We start from the raw sequence: 20,260 nt of genomic DNA on the forward strand, positions 1-20,260 counted from the left end.
TTTCATGTTTAAATGTGTTCTTAGAGTGATAAAAAATCAATGGCTCATATCTCACTAAATTTGATGAAAAAAGAAACAAATTCTGGTTAAATCAATTTTTAGTAAATAAACAATGATACACCCTACAGGTTTAGATTAAGCAAAAAATTTGCCTGTAACTGTTTTTCTTGAAGCATTTAAGATGATTAAGAGATAAAACTGTTTACGATATAAATAAAGTATAACCTTAACAAAGTTTATGTATTTATATACATATACTGCCTGCTATCAATTGACATATCTTGGTGTGACTTCTGGTATTGTTGTCCAGATATGTGTGAATACTATTAATTGGTTACCGAAAAGCTAAGGCAGTTTAAGGGCAACTCTTGCCCTTGTCATATGACTTGGTCATGATTGGATAATGGATACTATGGATGGGTTATATTGTTGATGTGGTGGATGATGCAGTTATGTTGGTATTATGCATGCTTGAATGGACACTGTTGAGTTTCAGGTAGGTTGAGATCAAGATGCACATTTGAAGTCTCACATATTTAGATTTGTTTGCAATGTCAACTGACTTTGTCCTTTGAGCCTAAGATGCATCGGGCCATAAAATGATAAAAAACTAGCTTTGCTTTTCTGATGGTTTAAAGTTTAAACATGGATTTGATTACCCAGATCTGGTGAATTTGGGAATGAGTAGTCTTATGTTATAAATTTAGATACTATGAATTTCTTTTCTCTCTATAGAGGTCTATCTTCAGTTTTTCATTGGAATCTGTATTACTGATATCTTTCAAAAAGCACGCCAAACTTCAGGTTCAAATACAACAGAAAAACTGAGACATGACTGTGATCTAGAAGCTATGTCACATGGGTGCGGGGGTGCGGCACTTTCAAAAGCCTTGGGTACGGGGGTGCGGCAAAATATATATATATATATATATATATATATAATTTTTAAGTTTTATCAGTTAACAACATTAACACTAATGAAATAAAAAACAATTATCACAATATCATCAAATCAATCCATCATGCATGCAATAAATCAAATTAACAATCTACAATTCTATTCTACAAGACTATTGGCTCTAGCTTTACTACGGTTATCCGAGTAGCAGGTGCCATCAAACAAACTATAACTGATTTATTGAGCCATTCGCAGTTTCACAGTTTGAATTAGTTCATACTTACACATGCATGGTTTAATCTTTGAGACAAGCATATGACTACTGGCAGGATCAACCAGGTAGCATCCCTCGTAAATGTCACAGCACTGGCCCGAAGGCCACGCAACTGCGAAGCGTTATCCGTCAATTCCGACATTGAAAATATCAGTGCAGGAAGGAGAGCTGTTTCGACTCCCCACCTGAGCCAACGCATATCGAACATCCAAAAGCCCACATAGGGGCAAGGGGAGGGGCCGAGCCCCCTCCCTTCGCCTTCTTTGTGCAGGGGAGGGGTCGAGCCCCCTCCTTGCACTCTCTGTTGGCAGGGGAGGGGTCGATCCCCCTCCCTGCGCTCCCTGTTAGCAGGGGAGGGGCCATCCTCCCTCTTTGTTCAGGGGAGGGGCCGAGCCCTCTCCCTGCACTCTCTGTTGGCGGGGGAGGCGCCAAGCCCCCTTTCTGCGCCCTCTTTGTGCAGGGGAGGGGTCGAGCCCCCTCCCTGCACTCTCTGTTGGCAGGGGAGGGTCCGAGCCCCCCTCCCTGCACCCTCTTTGTGTAGGGGAGGGGTCGAAGAGGAGAGCAGAGGGAGTTGGAGAGTAAAGGAGGAGAGCAGAGGGAGTCAGAGAGGAGAGAGCGTACCTAAAGAGGAGCAGTCAGCGGCGGTGTCGGGGTCCGGCGGAGGCTTCAGGAGGAGAGGTTGGGAAGAGAGGAATGGAGGATTAGGGCAAAAATTTGCCCTAATCCTCCCCTTAGCAGCACATTTATTGGGCGATTTTTTTTTAAAGTAAAAAAAAAGACACAAATGACCTTGGGTGCGTTGACCGCACCCAAGGTCGGGTTGACCGTGCCGGGTGCCGCACGCGCACCCGCGTCGCGTCGACGCGGGTGCGGCACCCGTTTTGCCGAGTCCCTGTGACAGTCTAGAAGTGATTCTAATTATTCCATTGTGTGGTAAGAATAATGAATGGATAGGTGAAGGTGAGGAAAGTGTTTGGTAGGTTTCTTTTTTTCTGTTGACAAGTGTTTTAACTCAGGTTGATCACAAGTTTTATCTTGTGGTGGGCTTAGTGTGTGGAAAAGCATTGGGTTGCTTCTGTTGGTTCTTTATGCATCCTAAACTCGAGGAGGTTTCATATTGTTCAGAGAGGTATTGAAAATTAAGTTGACATTGGATTTTCGCGTGCCATTAGATTTTGATAGGGACTCTTATTGCACTAGTTTAACGTACTTGACCAAGTCATTGTGACAACGAATATGCCTGAAAGACAATTTGGGAAACAGAGAATTGAAGGTTGATTTTGTTAATTTAAAATGATGAGCTTACACGTGTTTGCTTGGTCCTAATTGTGTGTGTCTTTGTATAACTGCATCCTACCAAGTGTGCATTGGTGAATATGCAATATATACACATCCCATACATATGCTTAGATACATGCATCATCATAAAATGTTATGTTAGTCCAATTTATTGTGCTTTTAAAGATTTCCCCCCATAACAAAGCAAACATCATGATAATCTGGAATATCTCAAAAATAAATGTATCATGATATTGTCCCAGGTTCCCCTATTCAAGTTGAGGACCCAAAATTCTAGACTAGGTCAGAGTTGAATCACTCACAAGTGGGCAGGAGTTCACTCTCATAATGCTAATGATTCTTCACGTGTAAGTAATTGCAATGCCATTGTATTGAACATTTCAACTGCCAGATGTGATTATGGTGAACTGATATCACATTAAACTCATTACTGAGTGCTGTAGCAATAATAAAATGAAAGAAAATAGAAGAATTCACATATCTCCCTGGAGTTTAATTTGTTGCATTTCTAAAGACTTACTAGTATGATGATATCAAACTCGTTACTTTGTCCTCATCATTTGTTGCCATGAATCGAGAATATTCTCTTGGCTTTTAAAAGGCAATAATGTCATACAACTGATATGGCATCAAATCATTATTTTTTTCCTTGCAATTGTTGCAACATGGTACTAGGTTTGCTATCATCTTTAGTTGTTTGCTATTTTTGGCTGTTGAAATGTACAGTTACATGTAATTGGTTATATGTGCAACTCTTTATCTTTGCAGGAGTGAGGCCTGACCTGATTTGATTCATTTAATTTGGGTGGAAACTTTTCATATTATGAAGGGATCTTAGAATAGGATAATCTGGTGACAGAAAGTATTCTTTTTTTTATGTGGGGGTGAGGGATGGGGATTGGGGGTAATGATGGCTATGCTGCCTGCACATGTAAGTTTCATTCTTTATCTGATGCACTTACCTTAAAATATGAACCTGAGTTTGGTTTGTGTGGTAGAAAATATATGAGATAGTGTTCTTTCCATTGGTAATCTGAATTCTATCTTTGTTGAGTTATATGCCTGCCATTTAGTGGAGACTATTCTCATATAGGAAGGCATGCCTAATCTTGAGTTTGATTATAGTTGTGGACTAGAAAATTTACGAGAGGTTACTCTTTCCCTTGGTCATGTGAGTTCTGTCTTTGTGCATTTTGTGTTCCATTTAGCATGGATATTGTTCTCATCTAGGAAGGCTTTGGTCTTAAATCATGAGATTATGACTTGGACAGAACTTTTATCCTGGAGAAAAATCTTATTAAAAGCACAGTTGATGCAATCTCATACAATGAAAGGATATGTTCACTTAAAGTTGATTGTGAGTTGGAAGTCAAATGCTAATTCTTTGTATATGTGGTTGAAGAAATTGGTTACCCCGAAAGGGCTTATCTGTTAAACTAGTTGAAATATATTTTCTTGGAGATATGAAGGCAGGTGGGAGCTTATCAAAGAAGTTTATAAGGGTTAGTTGTTGGTTGGATGATGATGGTTGTTCAGAAAAGCTGTTGGACAAATGTAGTGGAGATCTTTTGCTGATTCTAGTGGTTGTAATGTTTTTGATTGTAAGTACCTTGAAGGAGTTTCAATGATATTGATAGTTTGCAGAAAGGTTTAACTGTACTATGTATCAGAAATGGCGATGATTTTTGTGATACATGTATGATATAATTTGGCTATGCTATGTCACATGGGTGCGGGTGCGAGGGTGCGGCACTTTAAAAAAACTTGGGTGCGGGAGTGAGGCAAAAAAAATATATTTATAAAGTTCAAAAGTTACTCTTATTATGTTGTTTTTATTGATGACTTTACAATATATGCATGGGTTTACTTAATTTAAAATAAGATGTATTCTCTTTCTTTAAAGAATTTCATATGATGATTAAAAATCAATTTCAAAGTGATATTTCAATTCTTAGATTCGACTCAGGAGGTGAATACATGTGTTTTTCACAATTATTTAAGCAAAAATAGTATTTGTCATCAAAGATCTTGTCTTAGAACTCCTCAACAAAATGAGTTAGTGGAAAGAAAACATAAACATATAATGGAAACCGCTGGAACCCTACTTATTTCTAAATATGTTCTAAAGAAGTTTTGGGGCGAAGCTGTTTTGCCTTCAAGATACTTAATAAATAGAATGCTTTTTTCTTTGCAAAATGTTTCTCCATTTGAAAAATTGTTTAAAATATTCCCCGATTTCAAAAGACTGAATTTTTTGTTGCAAATGCTTTGTGCTTTTCTACAAAAGGGATAAGTTATGACCTAAGGCCATTGAACATGTCTTCATGGGATATGATAACAATCAAAAGGGGTTCTATTAAAGTTGAGTATCATGCGATGACTATGACAACAATGAAAATTGTATGGTTAAGGAACCTTCTCAAAGACATAAGAATTGTCTATCTCAAAACCATTGAAGATGTGTTGCGATAATAAAAGTGCAATCTACATTGCGAGCAATCACACATTCCATGAGCATACAAAACACAGAGATGAACTGCCATTATGTTCGTGCTGAATATTTACGTGGAACTATCAAATAGCCGTATATTCACATCTAAGTACTAGCTTGCAGATTTCTTCACCAAAGCTCTTCTTGCCACCTTAGTTCATTTTTCTTCTCAACAAACTCTCGGTGATTCCACCGTAAGTTTGAGTGTTAAAATATGCATCTATATAGTTATATTGTGTAATTTGTATATTCCTTCAAGGGCATTTTGGCCTTTTTTTTACTCTTCTAATAGGTACTGTCCATTAGGAGACCATTTTGTCTTTGTATATATCTTTTGTATATACATATTTTATTTATTTTTATGTCATTTAATTGTTGTATGAGGGATCTATGTTTAAAAGACCAGTCATTGGGAGCAATCCCAAGGGTCATGGGAGGCTCTCAACGACTCTGTTGGGAGCTCCCCAAGGTCCCCACTTGTATATAAAGGGGTTGTTTCCCCCCATTTTGTATTCCATGCTTTTGCTAAGCATGTTTGTGATCAATACATCAATCTTTTTTACCTCTGTGTTTTTGTTAAGCTTTTTGAAGCTTTTGTATTCCCTTTGTGCTTGTGTAGTGCATTAGTGCATTTGTATTGTCCTATAGTTGACTTGTGTATGTGTTTGTGCACATTATATTTCTTGTTTCCGCTTGTTTCATTACAGATATTTGATTCTGTGAGCCTATTTAGTTGGTTACTCATGTTGTGGTCTGGAAAAGCTTGTGTGTTGAGCTACCTATGTCATTAATTGAGTTGCAATGGATTCATACAAGATTGGAAGGCCCTTGGATGAGCATATGAAGTGTTGCCTTTGTTAAAAGATACAGTCCAGCATGAGTATTAATTCCAGTTTTTGCAATATAATTTCTGCTTCATCTGACACGAAATAGTATTTTTCTGTTTTGTTTTGCAATGTATATCATCTGATTATCTGGTGTTCTATATATTGGCGTTCTTGCTGTAAAATTTGTTCATTTAATTTACTTGTAGGCATGTCTGGCTCCGGAAGGGAATGTTGATGATTCATGTGAAACTAGATCCATTATCAAAGATTGATCTTGGAGCCTATAAAATGGTTTATGCCAATAAAAAACTTGTATTGCAAATCAATTTAAGGTGGTTCTAAAATGTCTCAGTTTTTGGTTCATCTTATACAATTGCTATAAAATGGATTAGCTAGTCTCACTTATATTTCCTTATAATGCATTAACTGTGCTTTTGTTAGAAACACAGATAGTTAGGAGCTAAAGACCTTGTTTCTTATACATCTAGTTTTTGACTGAAATTCTTGAGGTTCTCTTTGTTTTTTATACAATGTTGGATTAATTGGTGTTGCGTTGAGTGGGTCTGAGTTACCGATTGTTCTTGTTCTCGTTACAACTATTGCTTCATTTAGATTCCCGTGTCATGGTAACAAGGGACTTGCAGGAACTACCTCCCTGCTTTTCATGAATGAGGTTGAGAGGTGTCTGAGTTCGGCCAATTGCTTTGCCATTCCAATACATGATTTTTTTTCTTCTGAAATTCTCGTTTAGAATGCTCTGAACACCTGACTTGGTGCGCGTGGATCACCACGGTGGTGGTGATGTTATGGCCTACTATGGTTGGCAATGATTGACGTTCATTGAGGGTAGAGGTTATATGCAAGTTCCACTGGTTGCTTGTGGGCATATTAGACGACAAAGGGCTTTTTGTTTGGGTGGACTCTCTCTCTCTCTCTCTTGCCCCTGTTCAGCAATGTCTGGGCCCTTATCGATGTACAAAGAGGATTGCGAGTGTGGGATGCTTCAACCTCATATCACTTGTCTGCCTGTGACTGCAAGCAATGCTCTTAACTTCACTTCTCTGCCTGTGACTGCAAGCAATGCTCTTAACTTGTAATGGAACGCTTAAACCCTACCGGTGGTTTTCCCTGGGCATTTGTTGCTTTTTACACTGAAATTGCAGAAATCTCTCAGCATGTAATGGAACGCTTAAAACCCTACCGGTGGTAATCCCTGGTATCAGACAAGAAAAAGAAAACACAAAGTGACAAAAAAAATCATGATGAGTGCAACATATACAGGATGAATTCAACCTCCAAATGGTGAATTTCTTTTCTCCACATTTCCAATGGATCACCCTTAACTTGATTTGCATCACAAACTCTTGGTGGAAGTGAATTGCAAATGCTGACTTCTGCTGCGGGGCACTGTTGCCGCTCCCTACCCTGGCATGGTTTGGCATCTTATTACCGTATCATCCATATTTTCAAAATGGATGGTGAAGCAAAGTATCACTCACACAGGTTGAGGGTAGTGATCCCCACAAATTCTGCATTAATTTCCACTCAGTCTTTCATGCTAAATGTGGAGGGTGGCGTGTTGGGAAATGCTCAGTGGAGCCACCATTGTAAAAGACAGATTCAACAGCCGACAGTTATCGGCTATTGAATTGGGGAAGAAGCGAACTGGACTCTTTACAAACTTTTATGCTTGTCATCTTCAAGGACTTTAGATGATTACAATGATACCCAACAGACAAGCACCAGAAAAAAAAAGAGAACAAAAAATGAGATATAACAGCAAAGAGAAGATGAGCAATATTTTTTCGATAGCCGAGAAGATAAGCAATATTGGGATGGCAAAAAGTTGTATGAAAAAGGGCAGGGAGGCGTCTCAGGTTATTGGCATAGATTTTAGTTCGAGTTCTCTGTAGTTGATACCAAATACTGGGAGCAATTTCTATTGCACAGACATACAACTTACACAAGCATGTGGTTTGTTTAGCCATCATTTCCAATAATAGAGGAGATCTTCAGCAACTTTAGGCTTCTTGGTTGCATCACCTCTAGACAAGTTCTGTTCAGCAAAAAAATTCTGATTCATCCGAATATTTCAATAGAGGAAAAATCTGTATATTCTAGACAAAACACATAATACATGATGCATTGCTCTCCAAGAGACAAACAGCCAATATGGTCTCCACTGCTGGACCAAACATGTTTCAAATTGCCATTTTGTGACGGCAAGGTCAAAACCTTGATCATGTCAATGTATAATAGAGAATCACATTGAAGTTTCAAATACTAGGATATTGGCCATGGTGCAATTAACATATTCTATAGTGGTTAATTTGTCTAGTTCTTGACTAAATGGGAGATCGACATTTTATCGAGACTTCAGGATAATCAAAATATGGGCAAAACTTTCAAATACTGTGAAGATCTTATTAATAATATATCCAGCATATTCACAAATGAAGTTTTTATTGGCAACGTAGAAATCATATTCACAAATTTATGCAGATTAGTAATTTAACACTGGGATTGATAAATCTCATCAGTGTCCTAAATGTTACTATAACTATGGCAATCCAAGCAAAGAGGAGAGGAATATCTAATTTTCTCAGCAACATACAACAAAAGTGCCAAGATGAAGAAATAAACATGTTTGTCATGAACTCATGAAATAGCTTTGTGTAAAAGCAGGTTGTCTAACTGCTGTATTGAACTTTTCAAACTAGGCGCTAGGTTCAGACTATAGATTGCTTTAAGTAGCTGATTTATTCTCACCTCTAAACCTGTCACATTATATAGCAACTGCATATAAACTTCATTATTTAAATATCTATTGAAGAATGCATTTTTCACATCAAGCCACCAAAGTTCTACCTGTTCAACAACCACCACGACTAGTATGTCTTAGACTTTGATATCAGATAGATTTACCCAAAGATCAATCACATATGGAAGAAAGATGAAAGAGAGAGTTAGGGTAGGCAAAAAGGACGATTTTCCTATGTGGGTCGTCCTTTAGAAATTCTCCTTATATTATGATTACAAGGCCAATTACAACATTGCCCTTAATAAGAGAAAAAGGGTTAAAAATAATAAAATTACAAGAATACCCTTATATACATATCTCACTGTTCTAACATCAATAGCCAAAATCTTTGCTTGGTGAGCCTCTTTGTAAGGATATTTGCAATTTGATTTTCAGTCCTAACAAACCTCATCTCAATTCAAGATCTTCTATTTTCTCTCTAATGAAGTGCCGATCTATCTCAGTGTGTTTTGTTCTTCCATGCTGCGCTGGATTCAATGAGATTTTGATTGCACTTTGGTTATCATAGAAAAGTATTGATCTCGATATTCTTTTCTTGATTTCATTCAACAAATGATGAATCCTTGTCACTTTTGATGTAGTTGCAGCCGTAGATCAATATTCAACTTTTGTGCTAGATGTAGCAACAACCTTTTGCTTTTTACCTCTCTAGGATATAGTATTCTCATCAATATATACACAATAACCTGAAAACAACTTCTTTTTATTAGGATCTCCTACCCAATCTGCATAAGAAAATGTCATAATAGAAATTACATCTTTATTTTGAGACCTTTTTACATGTACCATTTCACCTTTGATCATTCCCTTCAAATACCTAAGGATCCTCTTAACATCCTTCATGTGCTCTGTTTGTTGTTCATGCATAATTTGGGAGACTTGGTTCACTGCATAGACTACATCAGAATGGGTAAAAGTAAAAATATTGAAGCACATCTACTATACATCAATACTTGATGGGATCCTCATAAATTTCTACATCATATATGTTCAATTTCTGATTGAGTATTCAGAGTTGGCGAAGGTTTGTAGTCTACCATTCCCATCTTGACCAATAAATCAAGAGTGTATTTATGTTGTGTAAGCCTGAGCTTGTCTCCTCTATGATCAACCTCTACAAGAAAATATATCAACTTCCCCAAATCCTTTTGTTTAGAAGACTTGATTTTTCAAATGCGGTTTTCACAACTCCCTATGATGATGATGTCTTCTATATAGATAAGTAACAAAGTAATCTTATCTATATCTTTATATATAAACAACAGATAGTCCAATGTTGACATTTTAAAGCCATGTCTTTGAATTTCATCAGAGAAACTTTTGAACTAAGATTATGAGGTTTGTTTCAACCCATAAATTGATCTTTTTTGTAACGACCCCAATCCATACCCTTTTAAAATGCAGAATATTTTTTTTTCTAAGAGATGCGGAAACCTTCCCAGAGATCTGGGGTCCTCACAGTTTCAATTTCCATTCGATAGCCCAACCACCACAAACGAAGTTGCAATCATCATCCATAAGAACCAAACCAATTCCTTTATTTATGAGTAAGAGTAAATTTTAAAGACAAGGTTTTATTCAACTGAAAATAAAGCGACAACTGAAAAGAAGCGAGAAGAACTAAGACAAAAGAAAGAGCCACTCTGTCCCCTGCTGAAGCGGTCAAGCTCAAGTATGACTCTCATCCATCCCCAGTAGCCAGTCCAGCCTCACTGTTCACCATGTCTTGTGAAAAACCAACAAAGTAGGGTGTCAGAACCAAAATTCTGAGCACAACTACTTCTAAAGAAACCAGGTGAGACAAAGAACATGGATAAGATTTCATGCAATGATTTGAGTGAGTGCAGATGTAAAATTTACAGCATTCAAATATCCATTCCTACCAACAATTACATATGCTCAACAATCAAGAACAGTAAATCAGTACTATATATCAAGAACTAAATATCCAAACCTTGCAGCATGATTTCAATAAGTAAATCCTATGCTACCACCAACTCATGTCATGATATAGATAATGATTCAAACATGCATGACAGGAAAATGCATGATTATGTGCAATGCATGATTCCTTTTTGTTATCTTTTATTTAAGTTTCATCTTTCCATATGCATGCCCTATTAAATGCACACAACTTTAAGTTCTTCTTTTTAATTACCGTTGCCCGCGGATACACCAAATGGATACAAACCCCGAGGTCAAGTAGGTTTCCAGGGTAGCTTAACACACAATTTGTATTTTATTTCTGGGTTCCAACTTAGCTCTCGACCGAATCACCTTCGGAACATTAAACCTGCACATCTAATGTCGGGGACACAAGGGACACCCCACGCCCACATGTGCCACTTTCTTGGTACCATTAACAAACTCACAGCTGTGACCAACACACCACTTTCGGGTGAAGTGACGGACTCTCCCTAAAACCGTGGCCAGGAGAAAAAACCTCAATATCGGGTTCAGGGGACAAAATTACAGCACACAGAGTTTTTGTATCCTCACAGTCTCTCCAAGACTGGATATCTAAGATTCTCATACTCTAGATGAGATATCCTAGAATGTATATTACACTGTTCTTATTCTTTTTATTAAAGTTAATTCTTTAAGTTTGCAACACTATATGCAAAAGTAAAGTGAAAACCCGCATTCTCCCTTGCAGGGACCCTTACGGAACTCCAGCCCGTATGATTAACTAGAACAGTGTAGTAATGTGCCAAACCATCTTATGTGGTTTAAGTGATGCAATTAAAACATATGTGAAAGAAAACTAAACCCATGGCTCTCCAGGCCGATAATGGTCCATTTAGGCCATCGATGCATCACACAATAAAACCAAGTAGTGTTTACTCATAACACTATGCCAATAATGCCAAAAGCATGTACACTCATGCAATCATAACCCAACCATATGCATGTCATTTATCAATCATATGCATTTCCGCTATATGTGTGTTACTTACATCACATACGGGTATTAACCAACCCATGTCTTCTTTTGAGTGTGTGAGTGTTCATGTACCATTGCACATAATAAAACAAGCATTCATGCCCAAGAAGAATTATCGATAACCAGATCATACTCACATTCCAGATTTCACAACTAGTATGATGAAAAGCAAAACAACACTTACATAATTACTGGGCAAAAGTGTAAGCTTTACCATATGCTAGGGAAGTTAGTCGGGCTTACCAATCCCAGACCCGCCAACCTCCTAGCTAGAAATATAGTCAATTCAGTCCAGCCAACACATATCAGCCAATCATATTGAAAGGACATAGATTTTCAGGAAAGAAAATACAGTTTGCATAATTTTCTTAATGCGCACAAGGATCGATCAACATGATCAGATCATTATCCAAAGCTCAGGGTTTCAAGAAACATTTACATGGTGCTTATACACAACCCCATGATAAATCTGTCAAACCCAATTATGTATGCAATACAGAAACAGACCTGACAACTTTCATGCATGAGCATCACTATCAACCTATCATGAATGAACATGATTAACATTATGAATAAAATCAACCATTACGAACACCATTTAGCTTAATGCACGTGTCCCCACACGAATTTAAGCTGCGTATCTCACAATTTCAGTGTGAGTACAGCCCCCACACACACAGTTTTATAACAAAAGTTTCATTTTCTGCTCGACACTAAAACAACCCAAAGAAGATGGGTACCCAACAAGTATTTTCCCAGTAACAATTTCAGTTGGAAACTATTCAGATTTCCCCTTTTCTTAATTCTGGACAGAAAGGTCGATTCCCTTTTTCTTTGTTCACTATAGGCCAGCAAAAGCAAGTCATTCTTCAATTGTATGCATCCTTTAGGAAGTGAAGTGCATCATGTGATATTGATCCTTTGTAACTAATTATGAAAGCAAAACAGGGCATTGTTCTGCACATAAACTAAACACCTAAAATACCACAAACAATAATTTATATACCCACCAAATGTCTGGGAAACTCTTGATCTGCTAACCAGCAACTCACATCTTATAACTCTAGTAAGACCATATCTGCCTAAGATAAAAATTCCAATGCCTGAGATAGTCCATTAACAACTTAAAAGCAAACTTTGAGTCATAACCTAAGAATTGCTCAAACTCCAAAGACAGAGGATGTAGCAACCAATAAGCTGACAATAACCCAGTCCGCTATACAATTTAAGTGTAAAAATTGTCCATCCCTCTTTGAAAGTTGGCTCAGAGAAACAACCTACTACTTTAATAAATATTTGCTTAGAGCTTGCCTCAACACGTTGGAGTTTGCTAAACAGAATCAACCTAATGAGTCAAGGAAGAGAATTAATGCACATACTTTAGTTATAACGACTCAATCCATCAGACTCCCTACACATCCATCATATCTATAGTTAACAAAAACATCATTCATAACAAATTTATAAATCGAACGGGCCATTATCACCAATAGAAATCTAAAGAGTTGCATAAACAAGAAACCCCTTTTATATAAGAAAAATCGAAATCGTACATCCCCTTCATAAGGGAAATCCGAAACCCCCAAATCATAGATTTGGGGTTTTAGGTTTAGGGTTGACAGAACCCCCAAATCTGAGGTAATCCCAAAAAGAAATACTCGGGACCTACACGGCTGGGGCCATCCCCTACCTTAGCCGACCCCCCTTTCACAATGGAAACCCCTAACCTCCAAATCATAGGTTAGGGTTTTCGGATTAGGGTCGATGAAAACCCCCATATCGAAATTTAATCTAAGAAGCAACCAAGGAAACAAAAATTGGCCATCCAAAAGATCCCCATGGACCCTCGCCTCAAAAGATTACACGGGATCGAACCCATGTTCGATCCCTCACCTAGAATCAAGAGGAGCATCGTACCATTTTGATGATTTCCCGGCGATCGAAGGCTGGAGACGCGAAGGCCAAGCTGCTGGTGTCGCTCCACGCTGCTGCCGTGACAGAGGGCGCTTGCCGTGGCCTGTGGTGGCTGCTGGTGGCCAAAGTTCGCCGGCGACCACCTCTTTTTCGGAGCGCACGAAAACGAGAGGGATAGACGAGATAGATGGGGGAAGAGGGCGAGATCTCCTCTCCACTCCCCCCTTTATCGACCCCAAAAACCCTCCTCTACCGAGAGGTGCGGGGTCGGTTACGCCCTGCGTAACCCCCCTCTTGCCCCCCTTTCTTGTTTTTTTATGGCTTTATCGGGCAACCCTACCCCCTTTTAAAATGAACTCGGGTCCGGGTCCGAGCCCGTGACCCGCGATACCAAATCCAGTCTACAACTGGATCCGGGTCGCAAAACGCTAGCGGATCCTCAGTTGGATCCTTGCGGGTCCAATTGTGGGTCCGACCCCTGTACCACAGTTGTTTATTTATTTTTTCTTATAATTAATATTAATTATTTATTTAATTTGAATTTAACATTATACATATAATTTAACCCCCATTTGTGGTTTATTTACGGATTCGGGTAATGGGTCCGAACTCTATGACTCGGGATCCAAATCCCAATTTGGATCCGGGCTGGATAAAGAGTGGATCCATCTCCACTATTTACTGTTTTCTTTATTTTATTATGATTATATATATATATATATATTAAAATATTTATACGGGTATATGGATCCGAAATGTGGATCCCGGACCCATCTACGCACCCCTTTTAAATAATTATTCCCTGAATCATTTAATTAATTAAAAATTATTGTACTTATACATACATATAAAATTTACGAGGTAAATTTATTCGAAAAAATCCCTTTATGGGTCCTGGATCTGAAATTTGGATCTCAGGCCCAAATCACTCTGTTATGAAATATATATTATAATATATTTAAATAAATGCCTAAAAATTATGGTTATTACATTTTTAGTCTACAAATGTGTGATACATGATTTTTTTTATTGAAATTTGCATTTTTCTAACTTATTTTCTTGCAGGAACCTAGTTAACCTATTAAGAAAAGCTAACCCAATTCTATATTAGGATAATCCTGTAGATAAATGAACATTAAGCCCATAGGTTATCCTACAGATTAATGAACCAATCCAAAACCTATTTGACCAATGCACAAATCATCTCACTATCAAATTTTCTTCAAAGCATATTTGGACTAGCAGATGTCTTTGTCTTATCTCGATGTTTTTTTCTTAAAAGCTTGTCTCTATTCTTGTCTTTTAAAAGAAGTTTGTCTTTTGAAAAACTTGGAGATGACTTCTGAAAAATCTTACGTAACAAAGCACTTGTTCGTCTTTCATATAACCTCACTCAACAAAAACTTCTTGCTATCCCTCATGTGAAACAAGGTTCTTGCTTAGTATTTGATTCATCCTCATTTGGAAAGACGCTCTAGGCTTATATTGTTATACCTGCAATTTTTTTAGAAATTATTAAAGGCTAAATATATAACTTTTTCAACTTAAATTGGGTGAAAAATTTAAAATTTAATTAAGGTTAACTTGAGAATACATTTAGATGTTTAATAGAAACATAATTTAATTAAGTTTGAAATTGAATCTAAATTCAAAGTTAAATTGGATTTAAATTAGAATTAGAATTTAATTTAATTTGAATTGAATTTAATGTGAATTTGTGTTTGGATTTTAGAAGCCTAATTTGAATATGGATTGGGTTTGGATTTGCTTAATTGGGTCTGGATCCTAATTGGATTTAAAATCTAAAGGAAAATTTATATGAGAGTTAATTTTAGTAACTTAACATAATGAAAAATTGGGACTTAACTGCAATTAATAAAAATTGCAAGAGTCCAATAGGTTGGACGTTTTTTATGTGGGTCAAACCTAAATGGAGTTTCCTACATTGAATAAAATCTGAAAATTTTTGTTTAGGATCTCCTTAAACCTAAAGTCAAAGAAATTGAAAACTTTCCTAAAAAGAAATTAGACTATGTGAGCCATAGAGTTCACTTAGACGTTTCCTAAGTTTAATATTTTTGAGAATCGGCATCCCTAGGGTGGGACGTCCACCCTAGTGGTCCCAATTGGATATGGATGAAGGTAAGCCAATGTAAAATCAAAACTTACTTAATAACAAAAAGAAAAAAAGGCTAATAATTCAAAGTTTCTAATTAAGCATTTAATAAGCCAAGAAACTGGCGGTATGGGTATAGATGCTCGGGTTTGAGCATGTTGTTGAACAAATTGCGAAACCAATGGTATGGACTGATCCATTCATGGATCAGTCATGTATGTGTAACTGAAACTGGCTCAGATCAGTCCCTGGCTGAGCAAGGACAAAATAGTAGTTAAAAAAAATTATTATAAATCGCTACCTGTATAACCATCGATATGGACATTTGTCATTTTTTGTTTTTATGCATGCGGATCTGATTCTAGAATTGATCCACTTGTGGATCAGTTCTGAACAATGTTTATAAATGGTTCAGACTAGTCCCTAATTGGGCTGGGACTGATCGAGTTAAAAAAAAACACTACGGGTAGTAACGCCCCAGTATGAGCATTTTCCTTTAAAAGAAATTTTTTGGAATGATTTGGACTGATCCATTCGTGGATCTGTCATGTTATGGTGCTGGACATGGGTGTGGATCAGTCCCTGTCAAGCTGGGACTGATTGGGTTTAGAAAAAAAGAGGAATTTTTATTCTTGTCTAAGGCTAATGTGCCTACCCCAGTAATTGGTTCTGTCCCGATGTTAGCATCAAAACTACATACCCTAATTCAATTAGATTCATGGACAAACAACTAGATGTTAACATGAACTACTCTTATGTGGGGATTTGATTCAGATCCAATTTAATGAAGACCTGATTCCTCATTGTCTATAAGTAATATCTATTATCAAAGTAGGACTGTTTTATTTTCATTACTTGTGATGTTTGATTTAGGATTGTATGTTAATCTGTTTTATGAAGATTTTTGAGTTCTTTCACGTTCTATTGTAGCAGCAAAAATAAAATAAAATAAAATAAAATAATACAAACCGGCTAGGGTCTGACAATGCCCCAGCCGGCTGCTCTTATGTTGATGCAGGCCATGCTTGCCCTGACAAACATAGTTGTGTTGGTCAGAGGGTAGTCACAGCTGCACCCGTGTAGATGCTGTAGGTCAGGGTCAAACTGACCCTAGCTTGCCTTCCAGTCCCAGGTGACTAGTAAGGTGCGACTTTGCTGGTGCACCTTTGCAAAGACTGTAGCGAGTTGCATGTTTGCCCCAGGCTTGCTGCAGCTCAGCTGTAGTCCTCACAAAAAAATGTTTATTTACCAGTTTCAATAAAAAATGTAAGATAATTATAAAAAAAGAATGTGTGTTAGCATATACTTGCCTTTATTCTTTATCACTATGTAGTTGGCAACCTACCATTAATTAGTAAATCACTCGTAACTTCAAAACCACAAGGAGTTTTTACGAAGGGTTTGCAGGGCATGAAAGCTTACAAATGAGGGTATCCATCACAGAAAAGTGGGTCCTGAACTCAGCCTGTGTATAGCAGGGTGGCTTCTGTAACAACAAGGTAGTTTCCACCGAATCAGACCATTAACCAAGTACGGGCTGAATTAATGTGAAGCATAAGCTTCTGATTTTGATAAGTGAATGAGATGACATGATATTTAGTACAAAATATGTAATTGTGCAATATGATATTGACTGAATGCATGTTCTAAATTTTGATAAAGCATGTCATTTGAATGTTCTTTTATTGCCCACTAAATGAAAGCTAATACTGAATATGTAAATGCATGTGTACTGAAGTGTGTGGCATGTGATAATATAAATGCATGATGTTATTTATATTCAATGCCTAAAATGAGTATATAAATGAATACAAATGTTTTATGATTTACATGTTTGGTATGAAAGTGATGATGACATTGAAATCATGCATCAAGGTAACCAAAGAACCTTTGAGATAGGTTCATTATATGTGTGCAAGAAAAAAACAAGATTATTGAAATTAATGAACAAATTATGAACATTAATTTTATTGATGCTTACAATGAGAGGGTAAGCAGTACTTTCGGCTGTCTGGGATTAAGTTTTAAGCACAAAATATTACTTCTCCCCAACCACGAAGATAAGATAGAAAAAACCTCCATAGTAGCTGTAGAGTGGCAAGTAAATAACTTATGAGTGAAGTGTGATATATCAGGATAGAGGTGTTGGGAGCTCTTTCTCGACAAGGTCGTCCCTCACCCAGAACAGATGACTGGTGCTCGACCAGAGTTAAGCCACAAGTTGTATAAAAATTCTCCTTCTGAGCTATTGCTCTGATCCAAGTAAAACCTATGTTAATACTCATAAGGCTAAGAAATGAAACAAAAATTGTATGTGGATTAACTTAGACATGGTATGAATCATTTAAAAAAACATAAATTAAAGAAGTTAGGGCCACTCATGAATAAAAAGCTACCTATTTTGCATTGGTAAGTGCATGCATTACCTATCTGCTCATGCATAAATTTAGTATTTACTATTGAATAGGTTCGTGATATGCAATTGTAATTGAAAGCATGTTTTTAAATGATTGTCTACTTAAAGGAATGTTTATAAGTGAATAAAACATGTTTCATATATATTGATTCAGTTTACACGTATTGGTTTTAGTACATCCTATTGGGACTTGATGAGTTTGATCCAAAATATTACATATAGGTATTAACTGAGGATGCCTTGTGATGGTGGGATGTTACGGCAGGTCGAGAGTCAAATCTTTTCCTTTCTCGGGTACTTTTGGATTAAACATTAATTTGTTATTTTGGACATTATATGGACTTTGACATTATTTTAAATTTATGAAACTGAATTAATCTAATCGATGCGAATGACAAAACTTGATTTAATTCAGTGTATGGTTTGATAGTTCTGTAATTCGCCAAATCTCTTTAACCAAATTTATTCGTAAATTATTTTTCTGTTATTTTTAAAAGTATTAAAAATAGATTTTAACACAATGGTAGTCCTTTCTTGAATTTGGTTCTAAGGAGTTATTAAACGTCGGTGCATGCACATAAGCGATTAACCCACATTGAATTGTGGATTAAAAGAAAAAGTTCTCATGATTTTTGAGTTAAAATTTTAGGGTGTTACATATATGGACATGCGTTTAGTTTCACATTGCGCAATTTTTCATCATGTCTTTGTCTTTCACAAGACTTTTTCAAAACACAATATCAAAGTCAATCATTTATTCTTTTTAAAACTGGTGTGTCTACTTTCTTTGTTATTGACTGAGCTTCACACACTCAACAACAAAGAGAGATATCTGTAGACACCCCAATTTTGACTAAAGTCATGGTATGAGTCATATCCCCAAATCTAGTATTTTCAACTCATTTCAGAGATATTCTATCTTCAACTTAAATTTTTTCATTCAAAATTACATCTTCAAGATTTTTGCCCAAGCGATGAATTAAACTAGAGGACCTTAGCTTTCAAACAAGCCAAAAATTAAGTCAACATGACATTCGAGTTCAAAGTTATGACCAAAACAAATCCACTTAGTTTGATAGTCTTGTCTCAGCTACTAATGACACATGGATTATCGTTAGTAGACCTTGAAGTATCAATAGCAATGATGAATTATCATTAACAATTGACCTAGACTATGCTCTGTCATTAACATTTTCCTAACACATGAGCTGTCATTAGCAATTGACACAAATTTGGATATGTTATCAACATCTCCATAACAACACATGAATTGTCATTAGAAGATCTGAATTGTCGTTAGCACCATGTATCATTATCACCATGTGTCATTACTAGTTAATTTGGTTAAAAAAGATGCACTAGATAGAGATAAACCTCAAGAAACTCTTATCCTTATCCTTCTAACTCGTGAGATAAGATTCACTAAACCTAGTCTAACCCTTAGAGTCCTAGACAATTTTTTAGTCTATCTTTTCCCTAATCTCTAAGTTAAGAAACCGCTGGCCAATCAGAAAGAGATCTTTAAACCCTCAAACAATTGGGTCTCGCCATTCATAGATGAATCTGAATCTTTGAATCTCAAATACATAGGAACAATGTTTGTATCTGCTAAAAAATCTATAAATAGGGATATGGTATTTCTAATCTTGAATTTGGTATTGGAGATTTAGAAGCTCCCTTATTCTGTAGAAGCCTATACTCAACCTAGCACCCTAACTCTTCTTAAGTAGGTCTAGCCTAGCTAAGTCTACCTCACCTAGCCTAGAATCCAGATCCTTTATCTAACCCAGGCTCATAGAGCTTATGCCTAGCCGAAGTGCTGCTTGAGTTCTACTACACTCATCATCATCATAGAGACAGGCTACTCAAGCCCGAAGTTTGATTCCACCCCCTTTTATGTATTTATTTAAATTTTTTTATTATTATAAGTGTGATTTTTTCTAACTTTTACATACTTGTTTGTGTTTTTTTGTTTATTCTGAACCTTGGTGGTGGCTCACACCATCAATCTTATTTTTTTTATAGGATCCACACATGAAGTATAATAACTCACAAGCTAAAGCCTGACGTTAAAGATTTCGAGCTCCTATTGTGGCTGGTCTCTGCTCGATAAAGGAGGAAAGACACACAACTTAAAGAGCAGAACCCATAACTCTCTCATCTGATATTCGGATCTGGTTCTCGGATCCAAAATCTTTTTCAGATAAACCCTCATTTTTGTTTTAAAAATTTGGGGATCCACAAGTCCTGATCTTCTACT

This window comes from Nuphar pumila, chromosome 13 (genome assembly GCF_984573655.1).
Source record: "Nuphar pumila chromosome 13, dmNupPumi1.hap1.1, whole genome shotgun sequence".
Taxonomy (NCBI): domain Eukaryota; kingdom Viridiplantae; phylum Streptophyta; class Magnoliopsida; order Nymphaeales; family Nymphaeaceae; genus Nuphar; species Nuphar pumila.